Source organism: Pseudophryne corroboree, chromosome 2, assembly GCF_028390025.1.
Source record: "Pseudophryne corroboree isolate aPseCor3 chromosome 2, aPseCor3.hap2, whole genome shotgun sequence".
Classification (NCBI taxonomy): domain Eukaryota; kingdom Metazoa; phylum Chordata; class Amphibia; order Anura; family Myobatrachidae; genus Pseudophryne; species Pseudophryne corroboree.
The window spans coordinates 360,985,999-361,013,940 of NC_086445.1; the positions used below are offsets into that span (position 1 = coordinate 360,985,999).

At 48.6% G+C, this 27,942-nt stretch overlaps 1 long non-coding RNA gene across 2 annotated transcripts; it reads left to right on the forward strand.

The window, feature by feature from the left end:
* Positions 1 to 1,457: 1,457 nt before the first annotated feature.
* Positions 1,458 to 27,550, forward strand: LOC135050808 (uncharacterized). 2 transcript variants are annotated; one of them, XR_010241836.1, is made up of 4 exons: positions 1,458 to 1,726; positions 3,318 to 3,379; positions 23,711 to 23,878; positions 26,879 to 27,550. It is a non-coding gene; the product is annotated as an uncharacterized LOC135050808 (long non-coding RNA). The 2 variants fall into 2 exon arrangements; XR_010241835.1 differs by lacking the exon at positions 23,711 to 23,878 and having other exon boundaries at positions 1,463 to 1,726.
* Positions 27,551 to 27,942: the final 392 nt, after the last annotated feature.

Sequence of the window (27,942 nt, forward strand, 5' to 3'; positions counted from 1 at the left end):
TGAAGTATGTAAGAGCACTTCAAGAACCTTAAGTTACAACCATTATCTGATTTTCTTGTTGGCAGAGCAGAGACATCATCACTTATCCACTCATTCATTCAACTGGCTCTACACATGAATGGTTTCAGCTGACTTACAATTTAGTGCAAAGCAAAGACCTGCAGTCATTGTAGGCAGGGGAGGCAGAGCCTGACGAACTCCTGAAATGTTATATAAAAAACGATTAGAATAATACAAAGAAGATATTTATAAATGCCTTTTAGGGGGTGTATGTTTTGCCTCCTAACAGGTATAAATACTGATGATGATTTGATGTAAACCAGCCTCAAGTGCTGCAATGTATAGCCAGACAGACACATTTCTGCATTTGAGTAGGAATACACTACATGTCTCACTGAGACACTATGGGCCTAATTCAGATCTGATCGCAGCAGCAAAATCTTTCTCTAATGCATACCTCCCAACATGAACCTCTCCAGGAGGGACAATATACTCTGCTTCTGGACTTTTCTCCTAATTTGTGATTACCTGCACCTGTGTTGAACAGGTTTATGGATAAGAAAGGTGTTTCAGCACAGGTGATGGCAATCACAGATTAAGAGGTAAGCCCAGGAGCAGAGCATTCTGTCCCTCCTGGAGAGGGTCATGTTGGGTAGTATGCTCTAATGGTTAAAACCATATGCAGTGTGGGTGGGGCAGATATAACGTGCACAGAGAATTAGATTTGGGTGGGTTATTTTGTTTCTGAGCAGGATAAATACTGGCTGCTTTTTATTTTTACATTGCAATTTAGATTTCAGTTTTAACACACACCACCCAAATCTAACTCTCTCTGCACATGTTATATCTGCCCCCCCCCCCCCTTCCTGCACTGCATACGGTTTTGCCCGTCAGCTAACAAATTTGCTGCTGCGATCAGATCTGAATTAGGCTCATGGTTTTGCCCATTAGAGAAAAATGTTGCTGCTTCGATCAGGTCTGAATTAGGCCCTATATGTGGGACAAATGGGTTAGTTAGTAAATTAAACAAGGATTATTCTTCATCTTCGCATGACCTCACTTTATTATCTATTGACAGCACTACCATCTCCTTTATCCAGGGACAGATCTAGGCCTTTTCTTTTAGGGCTGTGTGGTTTACTGTTTAATCTTGACTCCTCCCCTCGTCAGTCCCTACTTCTCCCCTTTCCAATCCAGACTCCTCTCCAATCCCAACTCCTCCGCTCCGCTCTCCAGTCCTTGAAAACTGAACTTTTTGAGTGAGACTGAGATAGTGACATCTTTATTTTGTGATTGTTCTATGTACACACAGGCCCGGCGCTACCCGCTCAGCAAGGTCTGCAAAGCAGGGAGGCGCTGAGCAAGAGAGGCGCTCCCCGCTCTGCAGACTTGCTGATGCGCAGTGCTGTCACACTGACAGGCAGCAGCAGCGCCGGCAGCATCTCTTCAGTCAGTGTGAGGATTTCCTGTGTCAGGGCCCTTCCGTCTCCTCCTTGCTCCTCCCGCTGCACGTCAAGCTAGAGACCGACAGCAGCGTCCCTGTCCACCCCTGTTACCTCCCCCTGACTCTGAAGACCCACTCCCTCTCTCCCCTCCCCTCCCCTCCGTGGAATCACTAAAACACAGGAAGTCACGTGGTGCACTTGCCTGTGTGCACTGTGCAGTGATGGAGGAGCCTGCAAACATGAGTAGAGGAGCAGCCACACCACAGGCACAGAGTATAAGTGTAATATTAATGTGTGTGCTGGGGAGGGGGGGAGTGTAGGTGTAATAATGTCTGTGCTGGGGGGTGGGAGTGTAGGTGTAATAATATCTGTGCTTGGGGGGGGAGTGTAGGTGTAATAATGTCTTTGCTGGGGGGGAGTGTAGGTGTAATAATGTCTGTGCTGGGGGGGGAGTGTAAGTGTAATAATGCCTGTGCTGGGGGGGGGGGGGGGGTGTAGGTGTAATAATGTCTGTGCTGGGGGGGGAGTGTAAGTGTAATAATGTCTGTGCTGGGGGGGAGTGTAAGTGTAATAATGTCTGTGCTGGGGGGGTAGGTGTAATAATGTCTGTGCTGGGGGGGGGAGTGTAGGTGTAATAATGTCTGTGCTGGGGGGGGGAGTGTAGGTGTAATAATGTCTGTGCTGGGAGGGGGAGTGTAGGTGTAATAATGTCTGTGCTGGGGGGGGGGGAGTGTAAGTGTAATATTAATGTGTGTGCTGGGGGGGAGTGTAAGTGTAATAATGTCTGTGCTGGGGAGGGGGGGAGTGTAGGTGTAATAATGTCTGTGCTGGGGTGGGAGTGTAGGTGTAATAATGTGTGTGCTGGGGAGGGGGGGAGTGTAGGTGTAATAATGTGTGTGCTGGGGAGGGGGGGAGTGTAGGTGTAATAATGTGTGTGCTGGGGAGGGGGGAGTGTAGGTGTAATAATGTGTGTGCTGGGGGGGGGGGGAGTGTAATGGTGGGTACACACTAGTAGATATATCTATGGACGGATTGGGCAGTGTGTTGAGCATACACACTGCCCAATCCGTCGGGGACTGACGTCATGAACTGGGCGGGCATGTACACGCCCGCCCAGTTCAGCTGTCAATCACCGCTGGCCGCCGCAGCATGTGTACAGGCAGTCGGCCAACCGCCGTACACACACAGCGACGCGCCAATATATCGGTAGATATATTGGCCGTCGGCTGTGCTGCCGGGCCGATGCGATACGTCTGTGAACGACGGAGTTCACAGACGTATCGGCCGTACACACCGGCTGACGGACCCGTGATATATCGGCCGTTCAAGAGAACGGCCGATATATCGGCCAGTGTGTACAGGCCTTAAGTGTAATATTAATGTGTGTGCTGGAGGGGGGGGGGGGTGTAAGTCTAATATTAATGTGTGTGCTGGGGGGGGTGTAAGTGTAACATTAATGTGTGTGCTGGGGGGGGGTGTAAGTGTAATATTAATGTGTGTGTAAGTGTAATATTAATGTGTGTGCTGGGGGGGGTGTAAATGTAATATTAATGTGTGTGCTGGGGAGGTGGGGAGTGTAAGTGTGATATTAATGTGTGCTGGGGAGGGGAGGGGGAGCGTAGGTGTAATATTAATGTGTGCTGGGGATGGGGGGCATGTCATTGTGTTATGTGGCGGTGGGGTGTCAATGTGTGCTGAGGAGTGGGGAAAGTGTCATATAAACAATGTGTACTGGGGAGGGGGAGGGTGGGTACGTGGCATATTAAAAATATGTTCTGCATGCTTGGTTTTCTGCTTTGGAAATCCAGTGGTGCAACAACCAAAAAAAGTGAATACTCACCTGCTCCGGCGGTACGCTGTTTTCTGTTCCAGGCTGCTGCATCCTCTGACCGTTGGACCAACTCCTGCATGAAGAAAGAAGCCAGCCAGAGACGGTAAGGGAAGTTTGTGCAGGGAGAGAGGTGCAGGGTAGCGGCGATGTAGTGTGTGGGGTGCAGGGTAGTGTAGTGTGTGGGAGGGGGCTTCAGGGCAGTGGCTGCAGTGTAGTGTGCGTGGAGGGGGTACAGGGGTAGTATGTACCTTTCATGTGCCCTGACGGTCCCTGGAAGATCTTTCTGCGACGATAGAGAAGAAAAATAGAATCGGAGGAGACGCATCTCTGCAGAAGGTAAGTAATTAAAGACTAAGCTAATTGCTTAAGTAGTCATTGGGGGGTGCCTATCACCCGCTGCATCACCTCTCTCTCTCTCTCTCTCTCTCTGGTCACCCACTCACTCTCACCCTCTCTCTTGTCACTCTCTCCCTGTCACCAGGGCCGTCCCGGCGCATATGCGGGTTACGCAGCCGCATAGAGCGCCAGACAGTAGAGGTCGCTGCTGCAGACAGTGAGTCATCGTGACTCACTCTCTACAGCGTCGCGGCCGCCCGCCCTTCCGGGACACAGTTCTCCCTGCATCGCAGCCCTCCCCTGATGCCCAGAAACAGGGAGAGGGAACAGTACACCTCTTTCTCCTGTTAAACGCTCCCTGTCACCCTATGATTCTCACAGTGCCGTTTCTTGCGGCACTTTACGGGTCCTAGATTCCCCCCTCCTCCCTTTTCCCGAGTACTCCTGCTCGGGGGGCAGAGATTCGCGGAATGACGCGGTTGCATTGTGACATCATGACGCAACCGCGTCAATCCGCGAAACTCCGCCCCCGATCAGGAGTACTCGGGAAAAGGGAGGAGGGGGAGCCAAGTTGTTAAGAGGAGACGGCGGCGGCCGGCGCAAGGAGCGGGAAGATCTTGTTGACATGTACGTTATTTATCTCTCCTCCCCCCTTCTCCCTTCCTTCCCCCCCACTTGACACTTGCCTGCCATACTGTATAGAATGGGGACACTTTCTTGCCGTACTGTGTAAAATAGGGACGTTTTCCTGCCTTACTGTGTAAAATAGGGACACTTGCCTGCCGTACTGTGTAAAATAGGGACACTTGCCTGCCGTACTGTGTAAAATAGGGACACTTGCCTGCCGTACTGTGTAAAATGGGGACACGTGCCTGCCGTACTGTGTAAAATGGGGACTCTTGCCTGCCGTAATATGTAAAATGGGGACACTTTCCTGCCGTACTGTGTAAAATAGGGACACTTGCCTGCCGTACTGTGTAAAATGGGGACACGCGCTGCCATACTGTGTAAAATAGGGACACTTGCCTGCCGTACTGTGTAAAATAGGGACACTTGCCTGCCGTACTGTGTAAAATAGGGACACTTGCCTGCCGTACTGTGTAAAATAGGGACACTTGCCTGCCGTACTGTGTAAAATGGGGACACGTGCCTGCCGTACTGTGTAAAATGGGGACTCTTGCCTGCCGTAATATGTAAAATGGGGACACTTGCCTGCCGTACTGTGTAAAATAGGGACACTTGCCTGCCGTACTGTGTAAAATGGGGACACGTGCCTGCCGTAATGTGTAAAATAGGGACTCTTGCCTGCCGTAATGTGTAAAATGGGGACACCTGCCTGCCGTACTGTGTAAAATAGGGACACTTGCCTGCCGTACTGTGTAAAATGGGGACTCTTGCCTGCCGTACTGTGTATAATGGGGACACGTGCCTGCCGCAATGTGTAAAAGGGGGACACTTTCCTGCCGCAATGTGTAAAATGGGGACACTTGCCTGCCGTACTATGTAAAATGGGGACACTTACCTGTGTACTGTGTAAAATGGGGGCACGTGCCTGCCGCAATGTGTAAAATGGGGACACTTTCCTGCCGCAACGTGTAAAATAGGGGCTCGTGCCTGCCGCAATGTGTAAAATGGGGACACTTGCCTGCCGTGCTGTGTAAAATGGGGACACGTGTAAAATGGGGACACTTTCCTGCCGCAATGTGTAAAATAGTGGCTCGTGCCTGCCGCAATGTGTAAAATGGGGACACTTGCCTGCCGTGCTGTGTAAAATGGGGACACGTGCCTGCTGTAATGTGTAAAATGGGGACACTTTCCTGCCGCAATGTGTAAAATAGGGGCTCGTGCCTGCCGCAATGTGTAAAATGGGGACACTTGCCTGCCGTGCTGTGTAAAACGGGGACACGTGCCTGCTGTAATGTGTAAAATTAGGACTTTTTTTGTTTTATCTTGTGGTGGCCGTGATGATGAGATCAGATGAGGCCACACCCATCTTAACAAAGCCACGCCCATTTTAACGAGGTCACGCCCCCTTGCTGTAGGATTCGTTCGGCCACATCTGTGCTTGTAGAAAGGCGCAAAATGTATAGTTTGCAGGAGGGCGCCGAACACCCTAGCATCGGCCCTGTGTACACAAACGTTTTTTTAATTAAAAACATTATTACAAATATTGTATAAAATTGCCATGAGGCTATGTGTATAAGGTGTATATGAAACATAAATGCATTCTCTGTATAGACTTGGACCCCATCCAGTGATGGATTTTACCTATGTGCTCAATGACTGCAGTCCTTTAGTAAAATCTGCCGCCTCAGCTAAGTGTCAGCGAGCCAGAGGCAATAATACTAACCATTACACCATCTGTGAGACCCTAAACACAGATGTACGAAGCCTTGAAAAGTGATAAAGTGGAGAGTGATAAACTTTCAACCAACTCCTAACTGCCATTTTTTAAACACAAATAGCTAGCAGATGGCATCTAGGAGATGATTGGCTGGTACCACTCTCCACTTTATCACTTCTCAATGCTTAGTACATCTCCCTGGAAGTCTACAGTGCACTACATATAATTCTGCTAGTACAGAGATATTCCAGTGTATTAGAGTCTGTGTCCTTCTTACCCCAGGGTCCGGATGTACAGACAAACATCACATATTATTCAGGTCTTGGCCGTGACTGTGCTGTGTGGTAATTGTATGTATTAGCCCTAGTACCCACCCATCCCAGTAGGTCCTTAACTAGGTGTGTGCTAGTGGTGCCTTGCACACAGCGCAACTGCACTGTGGGCGCTCCATCTGGCAGCACCACCTGCATGACCGCTGCCTGCTCTCTCACTACCTCCCGCAGCAGCAGCGCTGCCCTACACGCAGGGGGGGTTTCTGATCTTTTTCATGTAAAGAAGCCGGAGCCACGGGCCGCTATTTAAGCCACACACAGTGCTGCCAACCTTGTGACTGGCTGAGTTCCCAGCTCACCACATACTGCCTGGCCTGCATGGTAATGCATTTCCAGAGCAGCCTTCCTGCAGGCATAGTACACATGGAGCAACCCGGCCGCATGTACCACAGGGGAGGATGTTGCATAGAGCACACACACTCTCCCTTTACCGATCTCTGCAGCTCCCCCAGCCATAGCGATACCCTCTCCTTTCCGCTCAGCTCCGGGTTGTGGTAGAGGTCCTGCACTGCCTGATACAGTCTGCAGGCCGGGCGTCCCCTCCATTTCTCAGTCTTAGTGATATTGCACGTAGTCCTGTTCCCCAGGCTTCATCTTCCACCGCACCCGTAACTGGGATTGTGCACCCGCATTCACCTCTGGCCAAGAAGCACAGGCTGCAGCAGGGCGTTCCGCTCTCCTTGGGGTCTCCGGAGATCTTTCTGCCTCTCAACAGTGGGCGTGGCCTCTCAACAGTGGGCGTGGCTATAAATCTGTTGCGGGGGGGGGGGGGGGGGGCAATGGACCTGTTGAAGTGCTCGGCAGTCCCGGACTCGGTTCACCCCTCCATTCCCCCTTCCCCCACCTTTTCTCTTCTTCTTAACCCCTCTTTATTATATATAAAAGAAACATGCATTTTGTGTTGGGCAATAATGTACTTTATATCTGCATAATATTTGATTTGACATTGCCTTGTTTCAGTTCATCTACAGTACTTTCCACATACAACAAAAAAGTATGTCTACCTGGCATAACGTGTGTAAGGGGCTCTACCTGGCACAATGTGTACAAGAGGCTCTGTCTGGCGTAGTGTGTGTAAGGTGCTCTACCTGGTGTAATGTGTGTAAGGGGCTCTATCTGGTGTTACGTGCATAAAAGGGGCTCTACCTGGCATAATGTGTATAAGGGGCTCTGCTCTACTGTGGTGTAATGCGTGTGTCATGATCCGGGTTACTGGACGCCATTATCTACCTTTCAGGTATCTCCTGAGGCTGGCTCAGCTTTCCAGGGCCGGGTCTCAGTCGTGCTGCTGACATCCTCACTCCACATCTCCTCCCTGTCATTTCGCAGGCGCTGTCACAGTGAGCACATAAAGTTAAGAATGGCGTTTCCAGCCCTCCGCGGCCTCTGCCGCCATTTCTGCACTTCCAGTATTCAAATAAGTCTGCATGGCGTCTCCTGCCCGCTGCGGCCTCTGCCGCCATCTCTGTGATTCAAATGTGCAACCAAGTCTGCATGGCGTCTCCTGCCCGCTGCGGCCTCTTCCGCCATATCTGTGAATCAAATGTGCAAGTTGGCGTCTACTGCCCTCCGCGGCCTCCGCCGCCATTACTGTTATTCACATGGTTCCACAAACTAACTTTCCCTCCAAATGCTAGTATGGGCGCAGCCATGTTGGTTTCAGTCACATGACACTACTTCCACCAATCCGCTGTACTGCTGAACTCTGCCTGATTGACCAGCCAATCCCTGCACTGCTGCAGGTATAAAGGTCCTGTTCCTGAACCAGGAAGTTGTCAGTGCTTTGGTTGTCAAACCCAGTGTTACCAGTCTCCTTGCTTTGTGGTTGTTCGCTCATTACAGGTATTCCAGCTCCTTTCTTCAACTCCACTAGAGACCCGCACCAGTTTAACATCCAGCGGTGCAGCCTGACTCCGCAGTGTTCTAACATTGCTCCCTGTAACTGGCAGTGTCCAACACCGGCTTCCAGCAGCCAGCTTTCAGCTGTGTTCTGTCTCCAGATTTCATCGGTGCTCCGCCATCGAATACCAGCAATCATCGGTGCTCCGCCATTGAATACCAGCAATCAGCGGTGCTCCGCCATCGACTTCCTAATTCCAACGATCCCTAGCATCACCAGTGCTCCTAATTATTTGTCCAGCTACATTGGTTCATCAAGCACTCCATTCATCTCATCATTCAGTCTGGTTCCATCCGGCCTACCCAGCAACTAACTCATCCTTCAGTCAATACAACTAGCTTCCAGAGGACCACCTGCTGGTCAGTTCCTGTACTTATTCTACCACTCGGCACTTGGGTGCCGTTTTTAAGGACATTCCATCTCCTAGTCTGCCAAGACTGATACCTATCATCACCGCACCCAGAAGCATCCGCATCTCTGCTGCATTTACAGGAACTGTGTATTGCATATTCATTTACCATATCTGACGTTGCTGCTGATGTACCACCTGAACTGTGCTTGAATAAAACTTTTAAACTTACTCCTGTTGTCGTGGTCACACCTTAGGGCTGGGGTACTGCATGTCTAAGAGTCCCATTCTACCGCCCAGGTTTAATTATACCTCAGCCCCTACAACTGAGGCTTCCTCCCGTCCGCACCAGCCCTCAGTTGTGACAGTAAGCACTGACCTAATGAATCCGGCTGGAGACCAAGACCAAGCGACCAGGCCGTTGCAAGAACTGGCAGCCCAACTTGAACATCAGGAGGCTGCACAAGGCCATGTTATCCGCTGTCTCCAGGACCTCTCCTCTCGGCTGGATGGAATCCAAACCACCTTCCATGGCTCAGGTGCGTCCAGTGTGCCGACTGCAGTACCTACAGTGGTAATCCCACCCACCATACCCATTTCTGTTCCACGTCTCCACTTACCGACTCCAGCAAAATTTGATGGGTCCCCAAAAGCCTGTAGGGGATTCCTCAACCAGTGCGAAATTCATTTTGAGTTACAACCTGGCAGTTTCCCAACTGACCGCACCAAGGTTGCCTACATCATCTCCCTCCTCAGTGGCTCCACCCTTGACTGGGCATCACCCCTATGGGAGAGATCGGATACTATGCTTCTCTCCTACACAGACTTTGTGGCAACATTCAGGCGCATCTTCGACGAGCCAGGTCGTGTAACCTCAGCCTCTTCAGAGATTCTCCGGTTACGCCAGGGGACATGAACCGTTGGTCAATATTTAAGACAGTTCCAGATTCTGGCATCAGAACATTCATGGAATGATGATGCTTTGTATGCAGCCTTTTGGCATGGCCTATCTGAACGTATCAAGGACGAGCTCGCTACCAGAGACTTGCCTTCAAAGTTAAACAAGCTCATATCTCTATGTACCAAAGTCGACCTGCGGTTCCGTGAAATGGCAATTGAGCAAGGAAGGTCATCATTTCCCAAGTCTTCTACTTCTCCTCCTCCTCGTCAACCATCTCCGCCCAAGGACGAACCCATGCAGATAGGTCACTCTCATCTATCTCCGGCAGAGCGTAGAAGACGTCTTTCTGAGCGCCTCTGTCTGTATTGTGCTGCACCATCTCACATTATTAATGCCTACCCCAAGCGTCCAGGAAACTCCAAGTCCTAGCCCGCCAAGGAGAGGGTCAGCTAGGAGTAATGCACTCCTCTCCATCTTCAAGTGATTGTAACCTCCCAGTCTCGTTTCAAGTGGCTCAGCGCACTAGGAACATTATTGCCCTGTTAGACTCTGGAGCAGCTGGGAACTTTATGACTGAGGAATACGTCAAGCGGTGGTCCCTACCCACCGAGAGACTTTCGTCTTCCATATCCTTGACTGCCGTGGATGGCAGTAGGATTTCCGATGCAGTCATTTTCTCCAAGACTCTGCCTATCCGTCTGAAGGTAGGAGCTCTTCATTCAGAACTAATTTCCTTTTTGGTGATTCCAAAGGCCACTCATCCTGTGGTTTTGGGCCTTCCATGGCTTCGTTTGCATAACCCCCAGATTGATTGGAGGACGACTCATATCCTGGCATGGGGTTCCTCCTGCTCCGAGACCTGTCTTTCCAAAGTGCTTCCATTTTGTTCTTCATCCTCCAAGTCGTCTGATGTTCCGCCTCCTCCATATCAAGACTACACAGATGTGTTCAGCAAATCTTCTGCCGATATTCTTCCCCCTCATAGGGAATAGGATTGCCCTATCAACCTCATTCCGGGGAAGGTTCCACCTCGAGGCCGAACATATCCGTTATCATTACCAGAGTTCATTCAATGGAGGAATATATTAAAGAAAACTTGGCTAAAGGGTTTATCCGACCTTCTTCTTCTCCAGCTGGCGTAAGTTTCTTCTTCGTAAAGAAGAAAGACGGTGGACTGCGGCCGTGTATCGATTACCGAGGTTTGAACGACATCACTGTAAAGAACCGGTATCCTCTGCCTCTGATTACTGAACTCATCGACCGTGTTAGCGGTGCAACCATCTTCACGAAGTTAGATTTGAGGGGTGCCTACAACCTCATTCGGATCCGGAAGGGTGACGAGTGGAAGACCGCATTTAACAACATTACGAGTACCTCGTCATGCCTTTTCGGACTCCGTAACACTCCAGCCATTTTCCAACACTTCGTGAACGAGATCTTCAGAGACATCCTCTATTATTGTTACAATCCTGAGCACTCATGTTTTGTTTTTGTTATAAATTACCTTTGCTTCAGTTTGTGGAACTACAGGTCACAGCTAGCTCTTGCATAGTTGTCTCCCAGTGCCTTTGCTCCTGCACTCAGCAACTGACTTCACAGGTGTCTGGATTCTGTAATTACAGCTCGTTACCTGGAAACTACTATTCAGCTTGTCAGCCTGCTCAGTCTGCACTGCAGCTGCATGTTATATCAATTACTGGGGGCCTGTCTGGTGCTCACAACTGATTGGTCCAGCCTGTTCTTTTAAGCCTCTCAATCCCAAGAGGCTTTGCCAGTTATAACTACTCCATGTGGTGTTCTGCTTCCTGGTTCCTCTCTGGTCTCAGTTCATCTGTCCAGTGGGTATTGCCTTGTTCCAGTATTGAATTCCAGCTTCAACATCTTGCTGACAACCTTAGTCTGCCGACTGCCGCTACCTCCTGTGTCACCCCTGGAGTGCCTGCTGCTGTTCCATCTCCACGGCCCCAGCGTACCATCTGGCCGTGTGCACCCTGCCACCTTCTCCAGTTCCTGTTTGTTCCTGTGTATCCCTGCGGTTGGTCATATACAACACCTCTACCATAACTCCAGTCCAGTTCAGGTATCAAGTGACCCAGACAGGGGGCCGCGACCTGCACGTCGGAAGCCGCGAAGCCCATATCCCCTTGCGGGGTTCCCTGGTGAAAACCTTCCGGCGTGTTAGACTCCGCGCCTCTGTTCTGGGTAACGTCAACCACTTGGTACCTGATCCCGAATTCCGGATTCTGCACCAGTTCCTGACATTATAACTGGCCCACCACTTCCTGGGCATGGACCCGTCACAGCAAAATCCGGCTCAAGTCTTGGCTGGTCAAATACAAAATTTGACGCAGCAACTGCAAGATCTAAAGCTCCGAGTTTCCACCCAGGAAGAAACTAGCAGGTCATTGGTTGTAACCAGAGCTCCTGGGCCTGAACCAAAGCTGCATCTTCCAGATCGGTTTACAGGTGACCGGAAACAGTTCCAGAATTTCCGTGATAGCTGCAAGCTATATTTCAGACTCCGGCCATTATCGTCTGGTTCTGAGGCTCAGCGAGTAGGTATCATCATCTCCCTCCTGCAGGGGGAACCCCAGTCCTGGGCGTTCGGATTAAAAACGGAGAATCCCGCCTTGCACGCAGTGGATGCCTTTTTTAGCGCTCTAGGAATATTTATGATGACCCGGACCGAGCAGCTTCTGCAGAGGCTCACTTACGAGCCCTGAGACAAGGGAAAAACACGGCCGAGGTATACTGCACTGAGTTTCGCAGATGGGCAGGTGATAGTGGTTGGAATGACCCAGCCCTCCGAAGTCAGTTCCGCTTAGGCCTCACTGAGCAAATTAAAGACTACCTTGTCCAGTATCCTACTCCTGAAACCCTGGACAAGCTCATGCAGTTAGCAATTCGAGTAGATCGTCGGATCAGGGAACGGAGGATGGAGAAAGGTGGAGGGTCACCATCTCCCTCAGCAGTAGCCTTGGAAGAAGCCGAAGATTCCAGTGAACCCATGCAGATTGGGGCCTTTCGTCTTTCTGCTCAGGAAAAATCTCGTAGACGATCGATGGGCCTATGCTTATATTGTGGAGCAAAGGGTCATTTTGCTAATGTTTGCACCCTGAAGTCGGGAAAAGACAAGACCCAGGGGTAAAAGGGGAGTTACTCCTGGGTCTGGCTGGAATCTCTCCAAAAAATTCAGTCTTGCTTCCAGTTCAAATTAGTCTACCTACTCAGCAAGTTGCAGTCAAGGCTTTTGTTGATTGTGGTGCAGCTGCCAACTTTATGGATATCTCTTTCGCCCGGTCCTGGAACATTCCTATACTAAAGATGAAGCCTTCTGTGACTATTTGTGGCCTTGACGGAAACCCCCTCCTCAGTGGGCAAGTGTCTCAGCAAACTCCTCCTGTTCATTTAACTACTGGTCTTCTGCATTCGGAGAAGATTATTTTCCTCCTTGTCAATTGCCCCATGGCCTCCATAGTCCTAGGGCTTCCATGGTTGAAATCCCATAATCCATCCATCTGCTGAAAGACAGGAGAACTCTTACAGTGGGGAACAGAATGTACAGGAAGATGTCTGTCCTTGCCAGTGCGATGCTCTCAACTTATACCAGAGGGGCTACCGACTCCATATCATTCATTTGCGGATGTCTTCTCCAAGAAAGAGGCGGATACTCTTCCCCCCCATCGACCTTACGACTGTGCCATCAGTCTGGTATCCGAAGATAAATTACCTAAGGGTAGATTATATGCTCTTTCTTTGCCAGAAACTAAAGCCATGGAAGACTATATTCAGGAGAACCTAAGCAAAGGGTTTATTCGTCCCTCAAAATCACCAGTAGGAGCAGGATTCTTCTTTGTGGCAAAAAAGGACGGCTCCTTACGTCCATGCATTGATTATAGAGGACTCAACAAAATCACGGTTAAGAATTCTTATCCTTTGCCTTTGATTTCCGTGTTGTTTGATCAACTCCGGATGGCGGAAATCTTCTCTAAAATTGATCTTCGGGGGGCATATAACCTCATACGAATTAAGGCCGGTGACGAGTGGAAGACAGCCTTCAACACTCATTCTGGGCATTATGAATACCTTGTTATGCCATTTGGATTGTCAAATGCTCCTGCCATCTTCCAAGATTTTATCAATGATGTGCTCCGAGAATTCCTGGGAAAATTTGTTGTGGTCTACTTGGACGACATCCTGATATATTCACGGTCACTTGAGCAGCATCGAGTCCATGTCCAGATGGTGTTGCAAAAGCTCCGGGAGCACCATCTATACGCCAAGTTAGAAAAATGTGAATTCGAAGTGAAGGAAGTCGCTTTCTTAGGATACGTCATCTCTCCCACGGGGTTCTCCATGGATCCCAGTAAGCTTCAAGCAATTCAAGATTGGGCACAACCTACTAACCTTAAAGCTATACAACGCTTTCTTGGGTTCGCTAATTATTACAGGAGATTTATTCGTTCATTTTCAGACATTGTTGCACCTATTGTTGCTTTGACCAAGAAAGGTGCGGATCCATCACATTGGTCACCTTCAGCTCTACAAGCTTTTCTCAAGTTAAAAAAAGCCTTTATATCTGCACCTGTTCTTAGTCATCCAAATCCTGACCTGCCTTTTGTTATGGAAGTGGATGCTTCTGAAGTGGGAGTGGGAGCAGTCCTATCACAGAAAGATCCAGTGGATTCTAAACTTCACCCGTGCTCTTTTCTGTCCAGAAAGTTCTCTCCTGCCGAAGCCAACTATGATGTTGGAAATCGTGAACTGCTTGCTATCAAGTGGGCTCTAGAAGAATGGAGGCATTGGTTGGAAGGGACGAGACACGTGATTACAATCCTCACTGACCATAAAAACTTATCCTATATTGAGTCAGCCAAGAGACTGAATCCAAGACAGGCACGATGGGCATTATTCTTCACTAGATTCAACTATGTGATCTCCTATCGGCCAGGATCGAAGAATCTTAAAGCAGATGCCTTGTCACGAAGCTTCCTTCCAATTCAAAATTCATCCTGCTCTTCTGAACCAATTATTCCTGTTTCCAATATCCATGCTGGTCTTGCTCAAGATTTAGTCTCCCAGATTCAAGCCAAACAGTCTCTTGCACCCATGGGGACTCCCTCAAGACTCCTCTTTGTCCCTAAAGAGTACAGGAAAGCAGTTTTATCTGAATTTCATGTAAAAAGAGTCTCTGGGCATCCAGGGATTTCTAAGACTCTGGATTTATTGTCTCGCTCAGTTTGGTGGCCTTCTATGTATCAAGATGTTAGAGAGTTCATTCTTGCTTGTGAGATCTGTGCTCAACATAAAACTCCTCGTAAAGCTCCCATGGGACATCTTACGCCTCTTACGGTTCCCTCAAGACCTTGGTCCCATATTTCTATGGACTTTGTGGTTGATCTTCCCAAGTCATCGGGGTACAATACCATTTGGGTTGTGGTAGACCGGTTCAGTAAAATGGCTCACTTTGTTCCTGTTAGGCGCCGAGGGTCCGCTCGTCAGTGCGGCCCGGTGCCTAGCAACTAGGGACGCCGCATGCGGACAGCCGCCGGCTCCCTAGCAACGCTAGACGCCGGGCGAACGGAGCCGCACAGACCCTAGCAACGGGGACGCCACTGTCGGACCGCGTTCCCCGTTGCTGGGTCTAAGTTAATCACCTCACTGGTTCCTGGCCGTGCAGCATGCAGCTGCACGGCATGTTGTAATTAGCCCTGTCTGGCTCCTGATTGGAGGGCTCCCATTTAAAGGCACTCTCAGGACTTCTCACAGACGCCGGTAATAGCTTCCTGTTTGCTGTGTCAGTTGCAGAGAGTTTTCCAGTCCTGTTCTATCCGGTCGTTCCTGTCCTCAGTGATCCTGTACTCGGAAGTTGTCATCTTTTCCTGGAGTCCAGACCGAGCACCTTTAACATCCTGTGGTGTTCGTGAGTCGCGGCGTAGCCGTGTGTTGCGGCTTGACCGCTTACTATTTATTATTTGGTTATATTGTGTTTCGGAGCTTTTTGCGGAGGATTCCGCTCCCACAAATCCACTCTGGTATCCAGCGGTGCTGGATAGGAGTAACGGATTAGTGGATTTTTGGTTGTCCTTTTCCCTGGCGGTTTGTCCGCACATACTTCTGGTTTAAGTTAGTTAGCTTGTAGCCCCTGGCCTGGTTGCTTAGTCAGAGGGCCCCTTGTTATCACCCTGTCTCGGATTTCCCTTTGTCTCCCATTAAGACCTGAGGGGGCATCGGAGTTGGGCAGACATAATCCGCCCTTCAAACGCGGCTGCCATGGGCTCAAGCAACCATAGTCTCGCAGGGGATTTCTGATTACACGGGCGAGACAACGGAGTTAGGGCGCCAGGGGTTACTAGGCTTTCCCGCTCCCGTAACCAGCATTTCCTTCCAGTACTCTGGCCTCTGTCATAAGTTCTCCTCTGGTCAGAAGTACTGGAATCATAACATTATTACCGGCCAAACCAAAACTTAAAATTAAACAGGGTTTGATTTTTTCCCTTATTCAGTTTAGAAGATTTGTCGGCCTCATGAATCCCACTGGTTTAGGGCCAAATCCTGGCCAGCTTCTAGTTAGCCAGATTCAAGAACTTACTCAGATGGTTCAGGATCTTTCCCTTCGGGTGAGGTCACAGGAAGATCTTTTACGGACTTCCCCGAGGGTCGTTCCTGAACCGAAAATGCATTTGCCTGACCGTTTTTCTGGTGATAGGAAGCAGTTTTTTAATTTTAAAGAGTCTTGTAAACTTTATTTTCGTTTAAGACCAGTCTCCTCAGGTACGGAATCTCAGCGGGTCGGAATTATTATTTCTTTACTTCAGGGGGATCCCCAGACCTGGGCTTTTGGTTTAAGAACAGAGGATCCAGCATTGTTGTCTGTAGACGCCTTTCTGGGGTCTTTAGGGCTATTGTATGATGACCCTGATAGAGAGGCATCCGCCGAGAGTCAGTTACGTGCTCTCAGACAGGGTAGGAATCCCGCAGAGATTTATTGTACGGAGTTTCGCCGTTGGTCGAACGACTGTGGATGGAATGACCCAGCCCTGCGCAGTCAGTTTCGCCTCGGCTTATCGGAGTCTATAAAAGACAGTCTCCTTCAGTATCCCGCTCCTGAGACTCTCGATAAACTCATGGAGCTTTCTATTAAGATTGATCGTCGTCTCAGAGAGCGGAGGGCTGAAAAAGGAGCACCTGTCGGGTCTACCCCTTGTGTTTTTTCCATTCCTGTGGACATAGAGGAGCCCATGCAGATGGGTCTCTCCAAGCTGTCTCCTGAAGAAAGAACCAGAAGGCAAAATTCTGGTCTTTGTTTGTACTGTGGGGGTAAAGGACATTTTGCCCGTAATTGTCCGAGCAAGTCGGGAAACGCCTCGACCAAGTGAATTGTGAGGGGGTTCACTTTGGTCTGCAGCTTATCTCCTCGAATAATTCCCTGTTAGTCCCAGCTAAAGTTTCCTTTGGCAGCCTCTGTTCTTCGGTGTCGGCTTTCGTTGACAGTGGAGCTGCAGGGAACTTTATGGACTTAACGTGGGCCAAGGCCTTAGGTATTCCTCAGTTAACCTTGGGTAGGCATATCACCATGCATGGTTTAGATGGGAGTCCCTTATCCAATGGGGTTATTTCTCTCTGTACACCCCCTGTTCTACTTTCGGTAGGAGCTCTTCATTCCGAAAAAATTGAATTTTTCCTTACCCATTGCCCAGCAGTTCCAGTGGTTCTGGGTCACCCTTGGCTGGCCTTTCATAATCCCATCATTGATTGGCAGTCGGGGGAGATCTCACAATGGGGTACCATCTGTAATAAGGAATGTATTACGCTTCCCCTCAGAATTGCTGCTGTCATTCCCGCACCCATTCCTGTGGAATACCAGGATTTTGTTGATGTATTTTCCAAGGGCAATGCGGACATTCTGCCTCCCCATCGGCCTTATGATTGTGCTATTGAGCTAATTCCTGGTGCCACATTGCCAAAGGGAAGGTTATATGCATTGTCCGGACCAGAAACTGTGGCCATGAATGAGTATGTTAAAGAGAGCCTAGGGAAAGGATTTATCAGGCCATCTAAATCCCCTTTAAGTGCAGGCTTCTTCTTTGTGGAGAAGAAAGATGGATCACTCAGACCCTGCATTGACTTTAGAGCCTTGAATAAGATCTCAGTAAAAAATACTTACCCTTTGCCGCTGAAAAGATTGTGGATTCCAGATTGTGGAAAAGATTCTGGATTCCAAGTTCAGGAGGGGTCAAGTTCATTTCCTCGTGCATTGGAAGGGTTACGGTCCGGAAGAGAGAACCTGGGTACCAGAGCGGTTTCTTCATGCACCCAGACTTAAGAGGTCTTTCTTCTGTGAATTTCCGGATAAGCCTGGTTCTAGGGGTTCTTAACCCCTCTTCAAGGGGGGGGGGGGGGGGGGGGGTACTGTTACAATCCTGAGCACTCATGTTTTGTTTTTGTTATAAATTACCTTTTGCTTCAGTTTGTGGAACTACAGGTCACAGCTAGCTCCTGCAAAGTTGTCTCCCAGTGCCTTTGCTCCTGCACTCAGCAACTGACTTCATAGGTGTCTGGATTCTGTAATTACAGCTCGTTACCTGGAAACTACTATTCAGCTTGTCAGCCTGCTCAGTCTGCACTGCAGCTGCATGTTATATCAATTACGGGGGGCCTGTCTGGTGCTCACAACTGATTGGTCCAGCCTGTTCTTTTAAGCCTCTCAATCCCAAGAGGCTTTGCCAGTTATAACTACTCCATGTGGTGTTCTGCTTCCTGGTTTCCTCTCTTTGGTCTCAGTTCATCTGTCTAGTGGGTATTGCCTTGTTCCAGTATTGAATTCCAGCTTCAACATCTTGCTGACAACCTTAGTCTGCCGACTGCCGCTACCTCCTGTGTCACCCCTGGAGTGCTTGCTGCTGTTCCATCTCCACGGCCCCAGCGTACCATCTGGCCGTGTGCACCCTGCCACCTTCTCCAGTTCCTGTTTGTTCCTGTGTATCCCTGTAGTTGGTCATATACAACACCTCTACCATAACTCCAGTCCAGTTCAGGTATCAAGTGACCCAGACAGGGGGCCGCGACCTGCACGTCGGAAGCCGCGAAGCCCATATCCCCTTGCGGGGTTCCCTGGTGAAAACCTTCCGGCGTGTTAGACTCCGTGCCTCTGTTCTGGGTAACGTCAACCACTTGGTACCTGATCCCGAATTCCGGATTCTGCACCAGTTCCTGACAATTGTCATGTCGTGGTCTACCTCGATGACATCCTCATCTTTGCTAACGATCTGGAGGAACATCGTTTCTGGGTGAAGTAGGTTCTGTCCAGTCTCCGTGCCAATCATTTTATTGCAAGTTGGAAAAATGCGTCTTTGAAGTTAAGTCCATTCCGTTTCTAGGCTACATTGTGTCCGGTTCCGGTCTAGAGATGGACCCTGAGAAACTGCAAGCTATTCAAGATTGGCCGATACCTACAACCCTCAAGGGTGTCCAGAGATTCTTAGGATTCGCCAATTACTACAGAAAATGTATTCAAGACTTTTCCACCATTGTGGCGCCTGTTACTGCCCTTACCAAAAAGGGTGCCAATCCTTCCAAGTGGTCAAAAGAAGCTATCCAAGCTTTCCATCTGTTGAAACAAAGGTTCATCTCAGCTCCAGTTTTGAAACAGCCAGATACCAACTCGCCCTTCACCCTTGAGGTGGATGCCTCTTCCGTTGGAGTAGGCGCAGTCCTGTCTCAAAGAGCCATTGACGGTCATCTACATCGTCGTGGCTTCTTCTCCCGGAAGTTCTCTCTTGCCGAGCGCAATTACGCCATTGGCGATCAAGAACTTTTGGCTATCAAACTCGCTCTGGGAGAGTGGAGATACTTGCTAGAGGGAGCTTCTCACACCATCACCATTCTGACGGACCACAAAAATCTCCTGTATTTGAAAGGCGCACAATGTCTCAATCCTCGCCAAGCCAGGTGGGCACTTTTTTTTTCTAGGTTCGACTTTAAACTCCAGTTCTGTCCGGGGTCACAGAATCGCAAGGCTGATGCTCTTTCCCGCTCTTGGGAGCAAGAAAATGAGTCTGAATCTACTGACAAGCATCCTATTATTGATCCAGTGGCATTCTCCACAGTGAGGATGGACTCTATGCCCCCACCAGGGAAAAGTCTCGTAAAACCGGCTCTTAGAAAGAAGCTCTTGCATTGGGCACAGTCTTCTTGCATCGCCGGACACGCGGGCATCCAGAAAACCCTAGAATTCATCTCCAGATCATACTGGTGGCCGACCCTGAAAAAGGACATCACGGAGATTATTGCTTCCTGCCCAAAATGTGCCCAACACAAAGTATCTCGCCAGTCACCCGCTGGGCAACTGGTTCTTCTATCTGTTCCTCATCGTCTGTGGACCCATTTGTCAATGGACTTTATTACAGACCTTCCTATGTGTAACAAGTTTAATACCATCTGGGTGGTAGTTGACCGGTTCACCAAGATGGCTAATTTAATTCCCCTCACCGGTCTTCCGTCAGCTTCCAAGTTGGCTCAAGTCTTCATCCAGGAGATCTTCAGACTACATGGTCTCCCCGAGGAGATAATTTCCGACAGAGGTGTACAGTTTGTAGCCAAGTTCTGGCGAAGTTTGTGTTCAGCCCTCCATGTCAACTTGTGATTCTCCACAGCTTATCACCCCCAGACCAATGGTCAAACTGAGAGGGTGAATCAGGACTTGGAGGCCTTCCTCCGCATCTATGTATCCTCTTCCCAAGATGACTGGGTTCAACTCTTTCCCTGGGGCGAGTTCTGACATAACAATCAGTATCATTCTTCATCTTCTTCCACGCCATTCTTCACCAACTATGGATTTCACCCAAAAGTTCCGGAATTTCAACCGCTTCCAGCAACCTCGGTGCCTGCAGCTGATATCACTCTTTGTCAGTTTTCAAATAACTGGAAGAATGTCCGAGCAGCTCTTCTCAAAGCATCTTTTAGGTACAAGAAGTTTGCAGATAAGAAGCGTAGGGCAATTGCTGCCCTCAATGTGGGTGATCATGTTTGGCTGTCTACGAAGAATATGAGACTGAGAGTTCCAAGCATGAAATTTGCTCCTCGTTAGATCTGTCCTTTTCTGATTGAACAAGTCATCAACCCAGTGGCTTGCAAACCTCAGCTACCTCCATTCCTGAAAATTCGCAGGACATTTCATGTCTCACTCCTTAAACCACTGATCCTGAATCGGTTCCATTCAGCGCTTCCCTCGGCTCCCAAAATCCAGACTCAACGTGGGGTTGAGTATGAGGTCACCAAGATTCTGGATTCACGCTTACGTTATGGTCAACTTCAGTACCTGATTGATTGGAAGGGCTATGGCCCTGAGGAACGTTCCTGTGCCTCAGATGTTCATGCTCCTAAACTAGTCCGGAATTTCCACTCCAGATTTCCTCAGAAGCCTAAGAAGTGTCCTGAGGCCACTCCTAAAGGGGGTGTGCTGTCACGATCCGGGTTACTGGACACCATTATCTGCCTTTCAGGTGTCTCCTGAGGCTGGCTCAGCGTTCCAGGGTCGGGTCTCAGTCGTGCTGCTGACATCCTCACTCCACATCTCCTCCCTGTCATTCCGCAGGCGCTGTCACAGTGAGCTCATAAAGTTAATGGCGTTTCCAGCCCTCCGCAGCCTCCGCCGCCATCTCTGTGTTTCAAATGCGCAAACAAGTCTGCATGGCGTCTCCTGCCTGCTGCGGCCTCTGCCGCCATCTCTGTGAATCAAGTGCGCAAACAAGTTTGCATGGCGTCTCCTGCCCGCTGCGGCCTCTGCCGCCATCTCTATGAATCAAGTGCGCAAGTTGGCGTCTACTGCCCTCCGCGGCCTCCATTTCTGCACTTCCAGTATTCAAATAAGTCTGCATGGCGTCTCCTGCCCACTGCGGCCTCTGCCGCCATCTCTGTGTTTCAAATGCGCAAACAAGTCTGCATGGCGTCTCCTGCCCACTGCGGCCTCTGCCGCCATCTCTGTGAATCAAGTGCGCAATTTGGCGTCTACTGCCCTCTGCGGCCTCCGCCACTACTACTATTATTCCTCACATGGTTCCACAAACTAACTTTCCCTCCAAATGCTAGTATGGGCGCAGCCATGTTGGTTTCAGTCACATGACACTACTTCCACCAATCCGCTGTACCGCTGAACTCTGCCTGATTGACCAGCCAATCCCTGCACTGCTGCAGGTATAAAGGTCCTGTTCGTGAACCAGGAAGTTGTCAGTGCTTTGGTTGTCAAACCCAGTGTTACCAGTCTTCTTGCTCTGTGGTTGTTCGCTCATTACAGGTATTCCAGCTCCTGTCTTCAACTCCACTAGAGACCCGCACCAGTTTAACATCCAGCGGTGCAGCCTGACTCCGCAGTGTTCTAACATTGCTCCCTGTAACCGGCAGTGTCCAACACCGGCTTCCAGCAGCCAGCTTTCAGCGGTGTTCTGTCTCCAGATTTCATCGGTGCTCCGCATTGGAATCCCAGTAATCATCGGTGCTCCGCCATCGACTTCCTAATTGCAACGATCCCTAGCATCACCAGTGCTCCTAACTATTTCTCCAGCTACATTGATTCATCAAGCACTCCATTCATCTTATCATTCAGTCCGGTTCCATCCGGCCTAACTCATCCTTCAGTTAATACAACCAACTTCCAGAGGACCACCTGCTGGTCAGTTTCTGTACTCATTCTACCACTCAGCACTTCGGTGCCGGTTAAGGACATTCCATCTCCTAGTCTGCCAAGACTGATACCTATCATCACCGCACCCAGAAGCATCCGCATCTCTGCTGCATTTACAGGAACTGTGTATTGCATATTGATTTACCATATCTGACGTTGCTGCTGATGTACTACCTGAACTGTGCTTGAATAAAACTTTTAAACTTACTCCTGTTGTCGTGGTTACGCCTTCGGACTGGGGTACTGCATGTCTAAGAGTCCCATTCTACCGCCCAGGTTTACTGTATATACTCGAGTATAAGCCGACTTTTTCAGCACTTTTTTTTTTGTGCTGAAAAAGCCACTTCAGCTTATACTCGAGTCAGTATTTAGGAGGGACACAGAGGGCACAGCGCGCGGCTCTCCTGTGTCCCTCTTGCGTCTCCGGTGGCAGGACGTGTGTGTGTTAAAGGAAGTGCACGAACCGCCACTTCCTTTAACACACACACGCCGGAGACGCAGAAGGGACACAGGAGAGCCGCGCGCTGTGCCCTCCGTGTCCCTCCTTCAGAAGACAGCGCAGGAGCAACGGAGGGTAAGTAACTGGCCATAGGCGTGCGCAGACTCTGACAGGTGGGTGCCGCTCCGGACTTCCCCCCCTCCACGGCATTATAGTGTTCTCTCACCTCCCCTGTCCTGGAAATAGACTGCTTACCTGGCATATCTGGCACTGTGGGGCATATCTGGCACATCTGGCATTGTGGGGCATATCTGGCAGCATAAGGGCATATCTGGCACTGTGGGGTATATCTGGCACATCTGGCATTGTGGGGCATATCTGGCAGCATGATGGCATATCTGGCACTGTGGGGCATATCTGGCACTGTGGGGCATATCTGGCAGCATGAGGGCATATCTGGCACTGTGGGGCATATATGGCAGCATGAGGGCATATCTGGCACTGTGGGGGCATATCTGGCACTATGAGGGCTGTATACGGCTAGAGCTGCATTTCCCACCCTAGGCTTATACTCGAGTCAATAAGTTTTCCCAGGTTTTTGTGGTAAAATTAGGTGCCTTGGCTTATATTCGGGTCGACTTATACTCGAGTATATACAGTAATTTTAACTCAGCCCCTACAACTGAGGCTTCCTCACGTTAGCACCAGCCCTCAGTTGTGACAGCGTGTAAGGGGCTCTAATATTGCATAATGTGTATAAGGGGTACTACTGTGCGGTATAATGTGAATTGGTACTATTCTGTGGCCACGCCCCTTCCCCATGAAGCCATGCTCCTATATTTTTTACACACGTGCCTTCCGTGCACACTGTCCCTGCTTTGAATGGAGAGGCGCCAAAGGCAAACGTTTGCTCTGGGTGCCACAAGGTCTAGAACCAGCCCTGGTCCCTCCCTTTTAGAATGTAAGCTCTAACGAGCAGGGCCCTTTTCCCTCATATGAGTTGCCTTCCTTAAGTATATAATCATCTACTTTGCCTTCCATTACTTATACTGTCATCTACTCCATACAGTGGTGCATGCAGGGGGAGCAGGGGATGGGTTCCGAGTACCTGGAAACTCCCCCTGATGAGGCATTTTTTTATTTTATTTTAGAGACAGAGACAGCAGCGTCTCCATCTCAATAAAAGCCACGGAGAGCAGAGAGCTACTGTATGAATATACAGGGAGAGCTGCTGGCTGTGCATGCTTAGCCACAGCAGCTCCCTCCATCATCACTCAGAGTGTTGTCCATCTGCTCCCGCCTCCCAGTCCCAGCCCCTGGTATGTATAAAATATACAGTATATACTGTATATGAAGTTTGTGTATATATTATAAATGAAATAAATATATATAATATATATATATATGTGTGTATGTATGTTCCAACATAACTCTGGAATGCCTGGAGCAATTTACACCAAACTTGGTACACATATGACTTATGATCTGGAAAAAAAATAACAACGTGGTGGTAAGACACTCCTAGCACCCTTAGGGGTGGGGGTGGGAAGGGGGTGACATGTTAAAATCCATAGTTTTCAGGGTTGCGGAGATGATTAGTGACACTCCTGATGCCGTTTAAGTCCAAATTCAGCCCCCATCAGCATGGTGGGTTTGAAGGGGTGAAAAATAACATGTCAAAAATGATTGACATTAGTGTCAAATTGGGTAAGACACCCCCAGCACCCCTAGGGGTGGGGTGGGAAGGAGATGACATGTAAAAATTCATAGTTTTCAGGGTTGCGAGGATGAATAGTGACACTCCTGATGCCGTTTAAGTCCAAGTTCAGCCCCCATCAGAAATGGGGGAGATAGAAGGGGTAAAAATAACATGTCCAAAATGACCAACATTAATGTCAAATTATGCTGGCGCTATAAGCATCAAACTGACAAGTATATAGCCCAGGGGCCTATTACACAGTATACCCTGGGGGAACAGCTCCCGCATAGACTACACCCGGCTCGGGTGAAACAATGACAGCAGTCGGCAGTGTGTGCAGGGCCTGGGGGTGGGGGATTGGGCAGACCTGCTGCTGCTGCGCCCACATTTACCCACGTCAACAGACTCTCACACAGATCCACCCGGTCCAGGCTCTCCACGTTTAACATCCTCCCTCCGCTCCGCTACTCGCTTTCCACCAACTGATCTGCAGCTGCGCGATGCAGCTCCATCCCCGGCTACACAGCGGCAGCAATGATAAATCGCATCAGGGTCGCTGCTCCCTGTGACCACGCCCTGGCACAGCTACAGTCGCTAAAACTACTACTGTCACTCTACAGGCCTCTGATAACGGGGGGCACGGCGGCACTGCTCCTGGGTAACGTAGAGTTCTCCCCGCCGGTGTAACTGGTGCTGGCTGCTGTGTCCGACTTGGAGAGGGGGTGATCCCAGGAGGTTCCCAGCAGCGGGCGTCCCCTCCGTCTCTGGGCTGCTACCTCCGGGTGCTGCTGGCTGCTGCCTTGCTGGGGGATGGGTGGTCTTAGTTTACCAAGAAGTCCTTCAAAATGAAAGTTATACGCACGGAAATACTTGAAATTCCATAGTGAAGCATGGGTATTCAGCTAGTATATATACAGTATATATTAGATTGCAATGGCGGTGATACTTACAGTCATACAAGAAAGATAATATTAAATGCTTCTATGTTTCGGTTTTATAAAAAATATTAAAAAGTCTTACCTTAAATACATTCACATATTTTCACATACATTCACATAACTTAAATGTTAATGTAAGACCTTTTTAATGTTTGTATTCCTGATGACAGTTTTTTTAATAAAACCAAAATGTAGAAGCATTTAATATCACGTTTCTTGTATGACCGCGAATGCCGTCGCCATTGCAGTCTACTTCAGACTTGCCTACTCTCCCGGAATGGCCGGGAGGCTCCCGAAAATCGGGTGACCCTCCCGGCCCCCCGGAAGAGCAGGCAAGTCTCCCAATTACAGGGGTCCCCCCCTGCCCGGCCGCCCACTTAGCGAGTAAAGTGGGCGGTCCGGGCAGGCTATGACGCGATACTTGTTGAATCGCGTCATCATAGCCACGCCCCCTGCTGTATAATGCCGGTAATAGCGGCATTACACAGCGGGGGGCGGGGCTTACACAGGACGATCCCGTAGTCACGCTCCTGGCCCGCCTACGCCACGCCTCCGGTCCGCCCCCCTCTGCACTCACATCGCAGCCCGCCCCCCTGCTGAACCGACCTGGCTGCTCTCTCCCGGAGAGAGCAGCCAAAAAGTCGGTAAGTATGGTCTACTTTATATTTACATCGGAAGGCTCCAGGCAACTTTTTATACACAGACTGGAGTGCCGGACATACATATATACACACACGGAAACCCCCCTGACTAAATCCTGCGTTTGCCCCTGCCATACTCCCTACAACAGCATCTAACCCTTGGATTCTGCTGCCCTACTGCTTCTTTCAGTGATATGACTAATGATGCAGTATTTGTTGATTTTCGGTTTGTATTAATTAGATGTGCATGTGCCTTCATTTCAGCACACCACTATACTGTTCTGTTTTACCCCAAAATATTTTTATTTTGGTCCACATAAAGTAATGGAACCACGAGCATTACCGTAAACTGTATTTATCCACCATCTTTAACCTTACAATACTTGTATTTTTGGGAAACGAAGCTGTCTGCATTTAAAGAGAGGGAGTTAGATTCCTGTTACTGTATAAAGCAAAGACAAGCAGCATAGCAGCCATCTGCTGGTAGAGTAGCAGAATGGAGTCTGCTTGTTATTCTGCAGAAATGACATCATACCCTAACTACTAAATATAGCACCAGCTAGCAGCAGTAAAACTAAAAAGGTCAGTCTGGGAATGATTCCGGCTTTTATGACCAGCTGTACGTTTGAGAAATGACAGTTATCTTAAGGTCCAATATTTTAAGCCACATTTGTAAATTCATTTTATATTCTTGTTTACCAAAATACATTTTGACGCAGCATTTTTCATATGCATTAGCAAGAACATGTGCTACATTAGATATCACCGAAAAAAAATCATGACTTTATTTCAGGCAAGTACATATATGTAACCATTTAATCACAGTGTTGAGAAAATAATCTCTGAAGACTACATTGTTATATCCCTGTACTCGCTATTAATAGCAATGGTATTCCTAGGTCTCCAATGTTCAGCCATTTTTCAATTTGGCCACTAGTGGGCACTGTTCTATCAATTTAAATTTATATCAAATTACCAGAATAGAAGCTCATGCTGCAATTCTTTTTTTTTTTGCTTCCTATAAATATTTTTATTATGCAGCTAAAGGAATGGGTTACAGAAGGAAAAAGTGAACAGGAAAATACATGGACAGAAACAACCCAGTAAGCAGTAAATGAAGATACTGCAGAAATAGAATAAAAACCATTGTATCAAAAAAGGATCATGAGATGAATATGTCCAGAACAATGTGGGGATCAAATGGGACCAAAGAGCCGGATCAATAGCTCAGCAGGCAAAACTATTTGTACAACAAATTATATAAAATGAAACATCAAACATACAAAACTGAACACATAAAAGAGAAAAAACACAGCATAGGTCATATATAGATGGACATTGTTATCATTCAGTAAAATAAGAAGACATAAAGGAAAAGAGAAGGGGGGGGGGTGCAGTATGGGGATGTTAGGTGAGAGATCCTTCATGGCCGTAGCCAAACGTGAACCAACAGCAGCTGTGAAGAAGAGATGGCTAGATGATGATCATCAAAGGGCACTCTGGATCCATGCCAACTGGTATCCTGGAAACAGCGTTTTTAACTGTAATTACATGGGATGGGGGAATATCCATGAAGCTCTTCCAGATCTCAAAAAGGATTGACTCATTCTTTATGAATGAAGGTTTCCAAACAATCCAATTCATAAAATAATTTTTCTTGAAAGAGCTTCAAAGATGGGGGTTGCCAGGGATCGAGGGGGGAATGTAATAGGGTATGTGAATCAGAAAGTGAGAGATTTTTTGAGAGTTCTGTTTTATTTATTTTTTAAAGTGGCAATCATTTACATGGAAAAAAACATGTTGATTTTGCCATGTAAACAATTGCCACTTTAAAAAATCAGGAGAACTCTCACAAAATCTCTCACTTTCTGATTCTCACATCCTATTACATTCCACCCCCTCCAGTGTTGTAAAACACATTTTGGCCATAAGTTTCTACTACCAGGGGTGATCCTAGATACATGTGACTTTATCCCAAGGATAGCTCACTCAGGGGAAAAATGCTAATATGTTAATCAATAAATACATATCTCTTTGTGAATTAATGCATGTTGTCCACATCTTTTGCTCAACAGCTATGTTTAATTAAACATGTACAATAGGAA